General features: G+C 32.5%; 2 long non-coding RNA genes across 5 annotated transcripts; one reads left to right on the top strand and one right to left on the bottom strand.

Moving 5' to 3' along the window:
• Positions 1-928: 928 nt before the first annotated feature.
• LOC149129293 (uncharacterized) lies at positions 929-11,714 on the top strand. The gene is made up of 3 exons (XR_016240088.1): positions 929-1,065; positions 6,855-7,724; positions 11,595-11,714. It is a non-coding gene; the product is annotated as an uncharacterized LOC149129293 (long non-coding RNA).
• LOC149129292 (uncharacterized) lies at positions 943-18,145 on the bottom strand. Of its 4 annotated transcripts, none has more exons than XR_016240086.1 (5): positions 16,576-18,145; positions 13,822-13,969; positions 11,562-11,657; positions 7,632-7,732; positions 943-6,919 (listed from the first exon to the last, which is right to left on the bottom strand). It is a non-coding gene; the product is annotated as an uncharacterized LOC149129292 (long non-coding RNA). The 4 variants fall into 4 exon arrangements; XR_016240085.1 differs by having other exon boundaries at positions 943-6,913; XR_016240087.1 differs by lacking the exon at positions 7,632-7,732 and having other exon boundaries at positions 16,576-18,118.
• Positions 18,146-18,575: the final 430 nt, after the last annotated feature.

Genomic DNA, 18,575 nt, shown 5'->3' with positions numbered 1-18,575 from the left:
GGTTTTTGGGTGTTGTTGTTTGTCACACTTGGTGAGCCCTTGACAGTATACAACTAAGCTATTACTGTACATATATATATTTATTCAGTTATTATGTCACAGGTCTCTGTGAAGTGCAACACCTAACCAACAGTGGGGCTCATTGCTGGTTCCACTCCAGTACCCGGTGTTGTACGATGTGGGGTATAGGCTAATGTACGGAATACAAGCCAAATGATTGAAGTAATAATAATACAGCAAGGTTTTCTTGAAGCATTGACAGGTGTGGTTTATGTGATAGAGAAGTTTGCTTCCCAACCATTCAGCCCCCCTGTGCTGGTGCCACGTAAAAAGCACTGTGGTGTTAGGAGTGCTGCAATTATGAATCTGTGGTTCATGCGTCCTGGCATCTCTTGTGGGTACTTTTCTAGCCAGAAGGTGATAATCGTTTCTATACCCTAATCGTGTGGGATTATATTGTACAAATTCACCACATCGAATGATACCAACAGGGTTCCTTCACTCATTGTCTTCGGGAGGTGGTTTAGCATGTCTAAGTCATCCCTGATGAAGCTTTTCACATATTTTAGAAACGGTCTGAGTAAGATGCCGAGGAAGTTGCTCAAATGGTGGGTCAGCAATGATGGGCCTCAGTTTGAGGCCAGTAGGGGGAGGATCATTAATGCATAGGCTTGGAGAAACTCTGCAAGCTTTAGAAATATCTGGATTTTTGTGTATCTGAGGTAATCCGTAGAATAGAGTAGGTCTGTATTTGAAGAGGATAAGTTTTAAAGAGTCTTCTGTGGGTTGTATTGTACTCATAGTAAATATTATTTTCCATCGTGGAGAGTATTCACTTCTTGTAGCACTCTGTGTCCATCAGCACTACCGCACTTCCTTTGTCGGTTTCTTTGTTAGTTACTGTTAGTAAGTGAAATATATGTATAAATGATAACAAACAGACATTGTCTTGTATTTTCTTATATTCAGAGCCAGGTACTTCTTTGTCCAGCCCTCCAGAGTAACTGCTTGGTTTCCGGAGAAAGAGGTCGTCTTGTTGATGAAAATAAATCAATAAAACAAAAAGTGCGTCTATTTTATTTAATTTAAAGTATGATAATTTAGTACCTACAATGTTTAAATATGATCATATACTTAGATTCTACAACAATTAAGTACGATAATTTGGTGTCTATAACGATTACATTCTATATAGTTATATTCCACATTAGTTTAGTGTCTGTAATGATTAGATTCTATGTAGTTCGATTCCACATTAGTTTAGTGTCTGTAATGATTAGATTCTATGTAGTTCGATTCCACATTAGTTTAGTGTCTGTAATGATTAGATTCCATATAGTTCGATTCCACATTAGTTTAGTGTCTGTAATGATTAGATTCTATATAGTTAGATACCACATTAGTTTAGTGTCTGTAATGATTAGATTCTATATAGTTCGATTCCACAATAGTTTAGTGTCTGTAATGATTAGATTCTATATAGTTCGATTCCACAATAGTTTAGTGTCTGTAATGATTAGATTCTATATAGTTCGATTCCACAATAGTTTAGTGTTTGTAATGATTAGATTCCAAAATAGTTTAGTGTCTGTAATGATTAGATTCTATATAGTTCGATTCCACATTAGTTTAGTGTCTGTAATGATTAGATTCTATATAGTTCGATTCCACAATAGTTTAGTGTCTGTAATGATTAGATTCTACATAGTTCGATTCCACAATAGTTTAGTGTCTGTAATGATTAGATTCTATATAGTTCGATTCCACAATAGTTTAGTGTCTGTAATGATTAGATTCTATATAGTTCGATTCCACATTAGTTTAGTGTCTGTAATGATTAGATTCTATATAGTTCGATTCCACATTAGTTTAGTGTCTGTAATGATTAGATTCTATATAGTTCGATTCCACATTAGTTTAGTGTCTGTAATGATTAGATTCTATATAGTTCGATTCCACAATAGTTTAGTGTTTGTAATGATTAGATTCCAAAATAGTTTAGTGTCTGTAATGATTAGATTCTATATAGTTCGATTCCACATTAGTTTAGTGTCTGTAATGATTAGATTCTATATAGTTCGATTCCACATTAGTTTAGTGTCTGTAATGATTAGATTCTATATAGTTCGATTCCACATTAGTTTAGTGACTGTAATGATTAGATTCTATATAGTTCGATTCCACAATAGTTTAGTGTCTGTAATGATTAGATTCTATATAGTTCGATTCCACAATAGTTTAGTGTCTGTAATGATTAGATTCTACATAGTTCGATTCCACAATAGTTTAGTGTCTGTAATGATTAGATTCTACATAGTTCGATTCCACAATAGTTTAGTGTCTGTAATGATTAGATTCTATATAGTTCGATTCCACAATAGTTTAGTGTCTGTAATGATTAGATTCTACATAGTTCGATTCCACAATAGTTTAGTGTCTGTAATGATTAGATTCTATATAGTTCGATTCCACAATAGTTTAGTGTCTGTAATGATTAGATTCTATATAGTTCGATCCCACATTAGTTTAGTGTCTGTAATGATTAGATTCTATATAGTTCGATTCCACAATAGTTTAGTGTCTGTAATGATTAGATTCTATATAGTTCGATTCCACATTAGTTTAGTGTCTGTAATGATTAGATTCTATATAGTTCGATCCCACATTAGTTTAGTGTCTGTAATGATTAGATTCTATATAGTTCGATTCCACATTAGTTTAGTGTCTGTAATGATTAGATTCTATATAGTTCGATCCCACATTAGTTTAGTGTCTGTAATGATTAGATTCTATATAGTTCGATTCCACAATAGTTTAGTGTCTGTAATGATTAGATTCTACATAGTTCGATTCCACAATAGTTTAGTGTCTGTAATGATTAGATTCTATATAGTTCGATTCCACATTAGTTTAGTGTCTGTAATGATTAGATTCTATATAGTTCGATTCCACATTAGTTTAGTGTCTGTAATGATTAGATTCTATATAGTTCGATTCCACAATAGTTTAGTGTTTGTAATGATTAGATTCCAAAATAGTTTAGTGTCTGTAATGATTAGATTCTATATAGTTCGATTCCACATTAGTTTAGTGTCTGTAATGATTAGATTCTATATAGTTCGATTCCACATTAGCTTAGTGTCTGTAATGATTAGATTCTATATAGTTCGATCCCACATTAGTTTAGTGTCTGTAATGATTAGATTCTATATAGTTCGATTCCACATTAGTTTAGTGTCTGTAATGATTAGATTCTATATAGTTCGATTCCACAATAGTTTAGTGTTTGTAATGATTAGATTCCAAAATAGTTTAGTGTCTGTAATGATTAGATTCTATATAGTTCGATTCCACATTAGTTTAGTGTCTGTAATGATTAGATTCTATATAGTTCGATTCCACAATAGTTTAGTGTCTGTAATGATTAGATTCTACATAGTTCGATTCCACAATAGTTTAGTGTCTGTAATGATTAGATTCTATATAGTTCGATTCCACAATAGTTTAGTGTCTGTAATGATTAGATTCTATATAGTTCGATTCCACATTAGTTTAGTGTCTGTAATGATTAGATTCTATATAGTTCGATTCCACATTAGTTTAGTGTCTGTAATGATTAGATTCTATATAGTTCGATTCCACATTAGTTTAGTGTCTGTAATGATTAGATTCTATATAGTTCGATCCCACATTAGTTTAGTGTCTGTAATGATTAGATTCTATATAGTTCGATTCCACAATAGTTTAGTGTCTGTAATGATTAGATTCTACATAGTTCGATTCCACAATAGTTTAGTGTCTGTAATGATTAGATTCTATATAGTTCGATTCCACATTAGTTTAGTGTCTGTAATGATTAGATTCTATATAGTTCGATTCCACATTAGTTTAGTGTCTGTAATGATTAGATTCTATATAGTTCGATTCCACATTAGTTTAGTGACTGTAATGATTAGATTCTATATAGTTCGATTCCACAATAGTTTAGTGTCTGTAATGATTAGATTCTATATAGTTCGATTCCACAATAGTTTAGTGTCTGTAATGATTAGATTCTACATAGTTCGATTCCACAATAGTTTAGTGTCTGTAATGATTAGATTCTATATAGTTCGATTCCACAATAGTTTAGTGTCTGTAATGATTAGATTCTATATAGTTCGATTCCACAATAGTTTAGTGTTTGTAATGATTAGATTCCAAAATAGTTTAGTGTCTGTAATGATTAGATTCTATATAGTTCGATTCCACATTAGTTTAGTGTCTGTAATGATTAGATTCTATATAGTTCGATCCCACATTAGTTTAGTGTCTGTAATGATTAGATTCTATATAGTTCGATTCCACAATAGTTTAGTGTCTGTAATGATTAGATTCTACATAGTTCGATTCCACAATAGTTTAGTGTCTGTAATGATTAGATTCTATATAGTTCGATTCCACATTAGTTTAGTGTCTGTAATGATTAGATTCTATATAGTTCGATTCCACATTAGTTTAGTGTCTGTAATGATTAGATTCTATATAGTTCGATTCCACAATAGTTTAGTGTTTGTAATGATTAGATTCCAAAATAGTTTAGTGTCTGTAATGATTAGATTCTATATAGTTCGATTCCACATTAGTTTAGTGTCTGTAATGATTAGATTCTATATAGTTCGATTCCACAATAGTTTAGTGTCTGTAATGATTAGATTCTATATAGTTCGATTCCACAATAGTTTAGTGTCTGTAATGATTAGATTCTACATAGTTCGATTCCACAATAGTTTAGTGTCTGTAATGATTAGATTCTACATAGTTCGATTCCACAATAGTTTAGTGTCTGTAATGATTAGATTCTATATAGTTAGATACCACATTAGTTTAGTGTCTGTAATGATTAGATTCTATATAGTTCGATTCCACAATAGTTTAGTGTTTGTAATGATTAGATTCCACAATAGTTTAGTGTCTGTAATGATTAGATTCTATATAGTTCGATTCCACATTAGTTTAGTGTCTGTAATGATTAGATTCTATATAGTTAGATACCACATTAGTTTAGTGTCTGTAATGATTAGATTCTATATAGTTCGATTCCACAATAGTTTAGTGTTTGTAATGATTAGATTCCACAATAGTTTAGTGTCTGTAATGATTAGATTCTATATAGTTCGATTCCACATTAGTTTAGTGTCTGTAATGATTAGATTCTATATAGTTAGATACCACATTAGTTTAGTGTCTGTAATGATTAGATTCTATATAGTTCGATTCCACATTAGTTTAGTGTCTGTAATGATTAGATTCTATATAGTTCGATTCCACAATAGTTTAGTGTTTGTAATGATTAGATTCCACAATAGTTTAGTGACTGTAATGATTAGATTCTATATAGTTAGATACCACATTAGTTTAGTGACTGTAATGATTAGATTCTATATAGTTAGATACCACATTAGTTTAGTGTCTGTAATGATTAGATTCTATATAGTTCGATTCCACATTAGTTTAGTGTCTGTAATGATTAGATTCTATATAGTTCGATTCCACATTAGTTTAGTGTCTGTAATGATTAGATTCTATATAGTTATATGCCACATTAGTTTAGTGTCTGTAATGATTAGATTCTATATAGTTCGATCCCACATTAGTTTAGTGTCTGTAATGATTAGATTCTATATAGTTCGATTCCACAATAGTTTAGTGTTTGTAATGATTAGATTCCAAAATAGTTTAGTGTCTGTTATGATTAGATTCCAAAATAGTTTAGTGTCTGTAATGATTAGATTCTATATAGATAGATTCCACATTAGTTTAGTGTCTGTAATGATTAGATTCTATATAGTTATATGCCACATTAGTTTAGTGTCTGTAATGATTAGATTCTATATAGTTCGATTCCACATTAGTTTAGTGTCTGTAATGATTAGATTCTATATAGTTCGATTCCACAATAGTTTAGTGTCTGTAATGATTAGATTCTATATAGTTATATGCCACATTAATTTAGTGTCTGTAATGATTAGATTCTATATAGTTCGATTCCACATTAGTTTAGTGTCTGTAATGATTAGATTCTATATAGTTCGATTCCACAATAGTTTAGTGTTTGTAATGATTAGATTCCACAATAGTTTAGTGTCTGTAATGATTAGATTCTATATAGTTCGATTCCAAAATAGTTTAGTGTCTGTAATGATTAGATTCTACATAGTTCGATTCCACAATAGTTTAGTGTCTGCAATGATTAGAATCTATATAGTTCGATTCCACATTAGTTTAGTGTCTGTAATGATTAGATTCTATATAGTTCGATTCCACAATAGTTTAGTGTCTGTAATGATTAGATTCTATATAGATAGATTCCACATTAGTTTAGTGTCTGTAATGATTAGATTCTATATAGTTATATGCCACATTAGTTTAGTGTCTGTAATGATTAGATTCTATATAGTTCGATTCCACAATAGTTTAGTGTCTGTAATGATTAGATTCTATATAGTTCGATTCCACATTAGTTTAGTGTCTGTAATGATTAGATTCTATATAGTTCGATTCCACATTAGTTTAGTGTCTGTAATGATTAGATTCTATATAGTTCGATTCCACAATAGTTTAGTGTTTGTAATGATTAGATTCCAAAATAGTTTAGTGTCTGTAATGATTAGATTCTATATAGTTCGATTCCACATTAGTTTAGTGTCTGTAATGATTAGATTCTATATAGTTATATACCACATTAGTTTAGTGTCTGTAATGATTAGATTCTATATAGTTCGATTCCACAATAGTTTAGTGTTTGTAATGATTAGATTCCAAAATAGTTTAGTGTCTGTAATGATTAAATTCTATATACTCTTCCTCTCCAGAAACCAAGCAGTTACTCTGGAGGACTGGACAAAGAAGCTGGCTTCAAACTGGTATGTCCCTGGCTCTGAATATAAGAAAATACAAGACAATGACAATAAAGAGTTAAAAAACAATGTGTTTTTTATTATTTATACATACACTTCGCTTACTAACAGTAAGTAATCACAATATACACACATACATTACTAGATTCATAATATATACACATACATTACTCTAGGATGACATGGAAAGGTAGGCAAACTCTTATATACACAGTCTTATATACTCTTATATGCAGTCACTACTAGATTCATAATATATACAAACATACACAAGCACATACACTGCTCGATTCATAATATATACACAGACAATAATATCATTATTATTACCAATTTTTATTCAATTGATTTCTTGTACATAAATCCACAATATATACACATACATACATTACTAGATTCATAATATATACACACACATATTACTCGATTCATAATATATACACATACACACATTACTAGATTCATAATATACACACATACATTACTCGATTCATAATATATACACACACACATTACTCGATTCATAATATATACACAGACAACAATATCAATTTTTATTCAATTGATTTCTTGTACATATATACTGACACAGATATATCTATATTCTTTCCAAAGTTCCATCCATGCTGATGCACCACCGTACATAAATATATAAGCAAACACACACAATTAAATACAATAGACACACTTTTTTACTCTATTAATTTATTTTCAACAACAAAATACACATACAAGATGCCTTCTTGGTTTCTCTCTCATATTCTTCCCCTCCAGAAACCAAGCAGTTACCCTGGAGGACTGGACAAAGAAGCTGGCTTCAAACAGGTATGGCTCTGAATATAAGACAATGACAATAAAGAGTTAAAAAACAATGCGTTTGTTATTATTTATACATACACTTCACTTACTAACAGTAAGTAATCGTACTTAGAAAGTTATCATAATATATACACATACATACATTACTCGATTCATAATATACACACATACATTACTAGATTCATAATATATACACATACATATATTACTAGATTCATAATATATGCACACATTACTCAATTCATAATATATACATCACTAGATTCATAATATATACACATACATACATTACTCGATTCATACTTAAATGTGGTAGAATCCAATCATTATAGACACTAAACTGTATAGAATCTATTGATTACAGACACTAAACTAATGTAGAATCAAACTATGTAGAATCTAATCATTACAGACACTAAACTAATTTTGTATCTAACCATATAGGATATAACTATAACGAATCTAATCATTACAGACACTAAACTAATGTAGAATCGAACTATATAAAATCTAATCATTACAGACACTAAACTAATGTAGAATCGAACTATACAGAATCTAATCATTACAGACACTAAACTAATGTGGAATCGAACTATATAGAATATAATCATTACAGACACTAAAATAATGTGGTATATAACTATATATAATCTAATCATTACAGACACTAAACTAATGTGGAATCGAACTATATAAAATCTAATCATTACAGACACTAAACTAATGTGGCATATAACTATATAGAATCCAATCATTACAGACACTAAACTAATGTAGAATCGAACTATATAGAATCTAATCATTACAGACACTAAACTAATGTTGTATCTAACCATATAGGATCTAATCATTACAGACACTAAACTATTGTGGAATCGAACTATATAGAATCTAAACTAATGTACAATCGAACTATATAGAATCTAATCATTACAGACACTAAACTAATGTGGAATCGAACTATATAGAATCTAATCATTACGGAGACTAAACTAATGTTGTATCTAACCATATAGAATCTAATCATTACAGACACTAAACTAATGTTGTATCTAACCATATAGGATCTAATCATTACAGACACTAAACTATTGTGGAATCGAACTATATAGAATCTAAACTAATGTACAATCGAACTATATAGAATCTAATCATTACAGACACTAAACTAATGTGGAATCGAACTATATAGAATCTAATCATTACGGAGACTAAACTAATGTTGTATCTAACCATATAGAATCTAATCATTACAGACACTAAACTAATGTCGTATATAACTATATAGAATCTAATCATTACAGACACTAAACTAATGTCGTATATAACTATATGGAATCTAATCATTACAGACACTAAACTAATGTGGAATATAACTATATAGAATCTAATCATTAGAGACACTAAACTAATGTGGAATCGAACTATATAGAATCTAATCATTACGGACACTAAACTAATGTGGAATATAACTATATAGAATCTAATCATTACGGACACTAAACTAATGTTGTATCTAACCATATAGGATCTAATCATTACAGACACTAAACTAATGTGGAATCGAACTGTATAGAATCTAATCATTACAGACACTAAACTGATGTGGAATCGAACTATATAGAATCTAATCATTACGGACACTAAACTAATGTGGAATATAACTATATAGAATCTAATCATTACGGACACTAAACTAATGTTGTATCTAACCATATAGAATCTAATCATTACAGACACTAAACTAATGTTGTATCTAACCATATAGGATCTAATCATTACAGACACTAAACTAATGTGGAATCGAACTATATAGAATCTAATCATTACAGACACTAAACTATTGTGGAATCGAACTATATAGAATCTAATCATTACAGACACTAAACTATTGTGGAATCGAACTATATAGAATCTAATCATTACAGACACTAAACTATTGTGGAATCGAACTATATAGAATCTAATCATTACAGACACTAAACTATTGTAGAATCGAACTATATAGAATCTAATCATTACAGACACTAAACTATTGTGGTATCTAACTATATAGAATCTAATCATTACTGACACTAAACTAATGTAGAATCGAACTATATAGAATCTAATCATTACAGACACTAAACTAATGTGGAATCGAACTATATAGAATCTAATCATTACAGACACTAAACTATTGTGGAATCGAACTATATAGAATCTAATCATTACAGACACTAAACTATTGTGGAATCGAACTATATAGAATCTAATCATTACAGACACTAAACTATTGTGGAATCGAACTATATAGAATCTAATCATTACAGACACTAAACTAATGTGGAATCGAGCTATATAGAATCTAATCATTACTGACACTAAACTAATGTAGAATCGAACTATATAGAATCTAATCATTACAGACACCAAACTAATGTGGAATCGAACTATATAGAATCTAATCATTACAGACACTAAACTATTGTGGAATCGAACTATATAGAATCTAATCATTACAGACACTAAACTAATGTGGTATCTAACTATATAGAATATAACTATATAGAATCTAATCATTACAGACACTAAACTATTGTGGAATCGAACTATATAGAATCTAATCATTACAGACACTAAACTATTGTGGAATCGAACTATATAGAATCTAATCATTACAGACACTAAACTATTGTGGAATCGAACTATATAGAATCTAATCATTACAGACACTAAACTATTGTGGAATCGAACTATATAGAATCTAATCATTACAGACACTAAACTAATGTGGAATCGAACTATATAGAATATAACTATATAGAATCTAATCATTACAGACACTAAACTAATGTGGAATCGAACTATATAGAATCTAATCATTACAGACACCAAACTAATGTGGAATCGAACTATATAGGATCTAATCATTACAGACACTAAACTATTGTGGAATCGAACTATATAGAATCTAATCATTACAGACACTAAACTAATGTGGAATCGAACTATATAGAATCTAATCATTACAGACACTAAACTAATGTGGAATCGAACTATATAGAATCTAATCATTACAGACACTAAACTATTGTGGTATCTAACTATATAGAATCTAATCATTACAGACACTAAACTAATGTGGAATCGAACTACATAGAATCTAATCATTACAGACACTAAGCTAATGTGGAATCGAACTACATAGAATCTAATCATTACAGACACTAAACTATTGTGGAATCGAACTATATAGAGTCTAATCATTACAGACACTAAACTATTGTGGAATCTAACTATATAGAATCTAATCATTACAGACACTAAACTAATGTGGAATCGAACTATATGGAATCTAATCATTACAGACACTAAACTAATGTGGAATCGAACTACATAGAATCTAATCATTACAGACACTAAACTAATGTGGAATCGAACTACATAGAATCTAATCATTACAGACACTAAACTATTGTGGAATCGAACTATATAGAGTCTAATCATTACAGACACTAAACTATTGTGGAATCTAACTATATAGAATCTAATCATTACAGACACTAAACTAATGTGGAATCGAACTATATGGAATCTAATCATTACAGACACTAAACTAATGTGGAATCGAACTACATAGAATCTAATCATTACAGACACTAAACTAATGTGGAATCGAACTACATAGAATCTAATCATTACAGACACTAAACTAATGTGGAATATAACTATATAGAATGTAATCGTTATAGACACCAAATTATCGTACTTAATTGTTGTAGAATCTAAGTATATGATCATATTTAAACATTGTAGGTACTAAATTATCATACTTTAAATTTAATAAAATAGACGCACTTTTTGTTTTATTGATTTATTTTCATCAACAAGACGACCTCTTTCTCAGGAAACCAAGCAGTTACTCTGGAGGGCTGGACGAAGAAGTACCTGGCTCTGAATGTAAGAAAATACAAGACAATGTTAATGTGTCAATAAAGAGTTAAAAGACAATGTCTGTTTGTTATCATTTATACATATATTTCACTTACTAACAGTAACTAACAAAGAAACCGACAAAGGAAGTGCGGTAGTGGTGATGGACACAGAGTATTACAACAAGTGAATACTCTCCACGATGGAAAATAATATTTACTATGAGTACAATACAACCCACAGAAGACTCTTTAAAACTTATCCTCTTCAAATACAGACCTACTCTATTCTACGGATTACCTCAGATACACAAAAATCCAGATATTTCTAAAGCTTGCAGAGTTTCTCCAAGCCTATGCATTAATGATCCTCCCCCTACTGGCCTCAAACTGAGGCCCATCATTGCTGACCCACCATTTGAGCAACTTCCTCGGCATCTTGCTCAGACCGTTTCTGAAATATGTGAAAAGCTTCATCAGGGATGACTTAGACATGCTAAACCACCTCCCGAAGACAATGAGTGAAGGAACCCTGTTGGTATCATTTGTACAATATAATCCCACACGATTAGGGTATAGAAACGATTATCACCTTCTGGCTAGAAAAGTACCCACAAGAGATGCCAGGACGCATGAACCACAGATTCATAATTGCAGCACTCCTAACACCACAGTGCTTTTTACGTGGCACCAGCACAGGGGGGCTGAATGGTTGGGAAGCAAACTTCTCTATCACATAAACCACACCTGTCAATGCTTCAAGAAAACCTTACTGTATTATTATTACTTCAATCATTTGGCTTGTATTCCGTACATTAGCCTATACCCCACATCGTACAACACCGGGTACTGGAGTGGAACCAGCAATGAGCCCCACTGTTGGTTAGGTGTTGCACTTCACAGAGACCTGTGACATAATAACTGAATAAATATATATATGTACAGTAATAGCTTAGTTGTATACTGTCAAGGGCTCACCAAGTGTGACAAACAACAACACCCAAAAACCATCAGTTATTAGGCTCACCTAAAGTAACCTAGATTTTCAGTTGGTGATAGTAGCACTGGCTGTTGCTAATCTAGATCTATCAATAATTATTCAGTACAACAGTAATTATAAAAGCATATCAGATATGTGAATCGAGTAATGTATGTGCTTGTGTGTGTATATATTATGAATCGAGTAATGTATGTATGTGTATATATTATGAATCTAGTGATGTATGTATGTGGTATATATTATGAATTGAGTAATGTGTGCATATATTATGAATGGGGTAATATATGTATGTGTATATATTATGAATCTAGTGATGTATGTATGTGGTATATATTATGAATCGAGTAATGTATGTATGTGTATATATTATGAATCTAGTAATGTGTGTATATATTATGAATCGAGTAATGTGTGTATATATTATGAATCGAGTAATGTGTGCATATATTATGAATGGGGTAATATATGTATGTGTATATATTATGAATCTAGTGATGTATGTATGTGGTATATATTATGAATCGAGTAATGTGTGTATATATTATGAATCGAGTAATGTGTGTATATATTATGAATCGAGTAATGTATGTATGTGTATATATTATGAATCTAGTAATGTGTGTATATATTATGAATCGAGTAATGTGTGTATATATTATGAATCGAGTAATGTATGTATGTGTATATATTATGAATCGAGTAATGTGTGTGCTTGTGTGTATATATTATGAATCTAGTGATGTATGTATGTGTATATATTATGAATCGAGTAATGTGTGTGCTTGTGTGTATATATTTTGAATCGAGTAATGTGTATATATTATGAATCGAGTAATGTATGTATGTGTATATATTATGAATCGAGTAATGTATGTGTATATATTATGAATTGAGTAATGTGTGTATATATTATGAATCTAGTAATGTATGTATGTGTATATATTATGAATCTAGTGATGTATGTATGTGTATATATTATGAATCGAGTAATGTGTGTGCTTGTGTGTATATATTATGAATCGAGTAATGTATGTATGTGTATATATTATGAATCTAGTGATGTATGTGTATATATTATGAATCTAGTGATGTATGTGTATATATTATGAATCTAGTGATGTATGTATGTGTATATATTATGAATTGAGTAATGTATGTGCTTGTGTGTATATAAGAGTTTGCCTACCTTTCCATGTCTTCCTCATCACCTCTTCTTCCACAGGCTCATGGGTTGGATAGGTTTGTCTGAAGCAGTGTTGTATAATCCAAGATCCCTCGTATCACTTACCCCTTTTTCACAGCACATGACAGAAACACTGCAACAACTTTGAAACCTGATTGAAAAAACATAATCCAGTCTTTAAATGTACACTATACCGACTTATGGAATGGAAGAGAATATTCTATGTTGGGGTGGGTTTAACGTTTGAGGAGAAATTTGGTAATTTAATGAAACAATTCTAATCTAGCAAAAACGAAATATATTTTAATTAAAATGTATACATAGGCTCTTGCTAAGCTTTCTGACCAGAATAGCCTGGTACTTATTTTGTGTCTTTCATGAGGATGTAAACACCAACACAGACGCACATATATCTGCAGTGGGACCGAATGGTTGGCAAGCAAACTTCTCTATCACGTAACCACACCTGTGAATGCTTCAAGAAAACCTTACTGTATTATTATTACTTCAATCATTTGGCTTGTATTCCGTACATTAGCCTATGCCCCACACCGGGTACTGGAGTGGAACCAGCAATGAGCCCCACTGTTGGTTAGGTGTTGCACTTCACAGAGGCCTGTGACATAATAACTGAATAAATATATATATGTACAGTAATAGCTTAGTTGTATACTGTCAAGGGCTCACCAAGAGTGATTAACAACAACACCCCAATACCATCAGTTACTAGGAGTGGAACCAGCAATGAGCCTCACTGTTGGTTATGTGTTGCACTTTACAGAGGCCTATTTCTTTTAATGTATAGTAATAGCTTAGTTGTATACTATCAAGGACTCACCAAGAGTGACAAACAACAACACCCCAAAACCATCAGTTATTAGGCTCACCTAAAGTAACCTAGATTTTCAGTTAGTGATAGTAGCACTGACTGTTGCTAATCTAGATCTATCAATAATTATTCAGTACAACAGTAATTATAAAAGCATATCAGATATACAACTAAGCTATCAGAGAACTGAATTAGTTATGAAGCTGCTGCAATTGATGAAATGGTTGACTAAACTGAAAGGTATAATGAATAAACATTCCAATTGGTCAAAACAACAGGGCCCCAAATGGTAAAAGCCAACGGTATACACATATGCACGAATAAAAGCTAACACGAGTCGAACAAAGAAAAATATATGCATTTCAAAGGTCAATAATTAAATTTAGATAAAAGAAAATTTGCTACAGATTCAATTCAAGATCACAGCTCAGGTGGGCATCTGATTTTAATTTTATAACTACTCAAGAATGTTGAGAAAAACCTATTACAGAAAGGGAGCACATAAGAAAATATATTAAGGTGTTTGGCCAATCAAGTACGATTCCCTTAAGCATAATCTACATTAGCATTAAAGTGTGTAGGGGGGGGGGGGCTTTGGATAGGCCTAACCATTCAATAGTATAGCTCATATTCCTCCTCTTCAAATCATGAATATAATATGCCAATGTAGTAGAATTGGAGTATTTGGCATTCGAAAATGAGCTCATGTGGACCCGATATCTCCTTTTAAATTCAATAGTGCTGCCAATATATCCCCTAACCAAATTATTCTCCTCTCTAACTACTACATTTACAGAGATTTCTTTTTTTTTTTTTTATTAAGCAAAAACCCCTTAAGAGGACATAAGTTTCGGGGTCCTTGCATATTTAATAAGGTCTGCATTTTCTCCTACAGAAGCATTCCTAAGCGCTGAATCATCAATGCCTGCCCCAGTGACACCTGAGCACTTCCAGCTGCAGTCCTATTTTTATTTTTGTTCTTTGGGGCATGAAAAGAGCACCATGCGAACGTGGTCGATGCCAGTAGCCCCTGACTGGCTCCAGATGAAGGACAAGGAATAGAAAAGAGAAAGGAAACCAAGAACTCTAGAGAAAAGAACAGGGTGATACACAAATGCCCACACACCAGAATTACACTAATCACTCTAGAATCCCCAACCAAACATAAAGCCCAGTAACTCCAACAACAGAATATCCACCAATTGATTACACAAACACAATATAAAACATCTACAGGATTTTTAACATTGGACAAATGCAGCGATTGAAGAGAAAATAAACAAGTTTTTTATAGTCAGAGAAGAAGAGACATTGAAAGTTCCAAGTAGGCAATGTGTTATTACTGATTGAAAAAGCTACAAAAAAAAAAAAGGACACATTGGGGACAGAGATAGATTATTATGGACATTTGTCACCTGTGGTGGATTTATGAAACAGTAGATGCACAGTTTACTTAACAAAGATAATAGAATGATAAGCTTGATGCCAGACACATTTAAATGATACTACTCGGAAGTGATGTTCAGTAGTAGCCATTACATCCTCATATTCATTCGTTCTATGTTTTTACCCCCACTTGTCTGTACGAGATGTAATGGGCGATAAATGACATTTCATTGCTCCTTCGGTTCGTTGGAGCAAAGTTTTCTTTCCAAAAGTATTTATTACATTTGCAAAATTGTAATGTTGCCAATGAATGTCAATATACATACGTATATATGGCCGGGTGTTCACATTAAACCAAAAATTAAGACTCTTGTGTCAATTTGTTCGTGTAAAACGCATTATACATACGTATATATGGCCGGGTGTTCACATTAAACCAAAAATTAAGACTCTTGTGTCAATTTGTTCGTGTAAAACGCATTAAAAGGCGACGGTAAAAGACAATGGGTATAAAAAGAAAAAAGATTCTATTCTTTGCCTACCTTGTTGCAGCCTTAATTCTTAATCCTTCCTCGGCTTCAATTACGTGACTTCAATCAGAGAGGGTCGATTCTGGAATGGCTTTACATGTATCAATTACATACATCGATTCGTAAACACTCAATCAGTAAAGCTAGCTGTATTTCTTCAGCCGCAGGTATTTCGTACGAAATGTATGTTTATTTTGTTTTTTTTTTAATTAATTAATTAATTATTATTTATTTAATTAATTTCGTCTTTGAGAATTAGGAGTATTTAGGAGGGTTAGGAGTAGGAGGGGGACTGGAGTAGGAGGAAAAATGATGAGGCGAGGTAAAAACCCGCCAGGGTCAATGGTCCGGCGATGAAAGAAGTGAAAGAGGAAGGGGGGCGCGAACCAGGCAGCCTAGACCACCTGTACGCGCCCCAACGCCCCTTCCACCTCTCGCACCACTGTTCCATCTTACTGGCGGCAATTTTATAAGTGAAAATTAGGATTTATAAACCTAACTTTTCCCTGAATTCAATTAAAAAAAAAAAAAAATTAATAATCCCGGCACGTATCGAACTCACTGTCAACAGGTTGACAGTTTTGTCTCCGGCGTCGTTACCCACACGACCATCAAGACAGCTTTGTAATTGTATGTAAAGATGAGATATTTAAAGCTATCCAAGCAAAATTGAATTATAAAAACAACTTTGATGATCTCTATTTTTTATTTACTTTACGGGGATGAAGGTTCAACATGCAGCTAAGTGATCAAGTTTGAGATCCTGATATGAGAAGTATACTTCCAAAACAAAACAAATTTCGTCTTAGCAAGAATTGAACTCTAACCCCAGAGTATTCAAAGTTGATAGCACTCAGGTCTTTACCCACAAGACCGTCAAGACAACTACGAAATAAGACTCAATTAAAACTGAAATAGTTAAAACCTCAACAAACCAAAAAAAAAAGCTTCTTTCTTTCTTTCACCTTTCTTCTGTTTTTATTGTTTACACTCTGCTACGGCAACACACCTGTTTCTGTCGACATCTTACTCAAACCGTTTCTAAAATATGTGAAAAGCTTCATCAGGGATGACTTAGACATGCTAAAGCACCTCCCGAAGACAATAAGTGAAGGAACCCTGTTAGTATCATTCGATGTGGTGAATTTGTACACTATAATCCCACACGATTAGGGTATAGAAGCGATGATCACCTTCTGGCTAGAAAAATACCCACAAGAGATGCCAGGACGCATGAACCAGTGCTTTTTACGTGGCACCAGCACAGGGGGGAGGTCAGTTTTGGAAAGGTTTTTACAGCTGCATGCCCTTCCAAATGCCAACCACTTTACAGCAGGTGTGTGAAATGGGCTAAAAAGCTTGGTTCATTTGTCACATGGGTCCTCTCGCAACATTTATACTGTCCACTTAGGATACACCGACCTAACCTCTGGTCAGAACCTAACGCCAATTTCCCTGAACTCTTGCGGGGGCACCATGTCTGTCCCAAGTGAAAGCCCGAAAGTAAAAGTCATACGCACTAGTTGTCCTTCTGCTGACATGTCTGTCCTACTTGCAAGGCCACTAGACCGTTCATACGTCATCACTTACCTTATACTTCCAGCCTATCCCACCATCTTTGTCATATATTATGCTGGATTCAATTCATTCGACTGACTGAAACAGAATTTTTCAAGGCCATCACTTAGGGGCCGGTGTCGGTTTTTTGACATCCCTATAATGTAGTGGTTTTGTTAAAGGAGATTTATGGAAAAAAAAAAAGAAAGAAACACCTCCTGTGTTCATAATGTCAACACACTCACACAAACATGTATATGGGCATACACAGACAAACATATATGTGCATGTACGTACTCATATGTATACACATATCCACACTCCAAACACTATTATGACAACTTACTGATTGTCCTCCAAGTAAATGCATAAACTACGGTTTAAGCAACATATTACCTGCCTCTGGACGCCCTCTTCCCAAGACGGTACCCATACAGGTGATCCCCAGGAGTGCC

The sequence above is a fragment of the Octopus bimaculoides genome, unplaced genomic scaffold (genome assembly GCF_046866305.1).
Source record: "Octopus bimaculoides isolate indiv1 unplaced genomic scaffold, ASM4686630v1 contig74, whole genome shotgun sequence".
NCBI lineage: Eukaryota > Metazoa > Mollusca > Cephalopoda > Octopoda > Octopodidae > Octopus > Octopus bimaculoides.
This window is presented reverse-complemented; position numbering and strand designations above follow the sequence as displayed.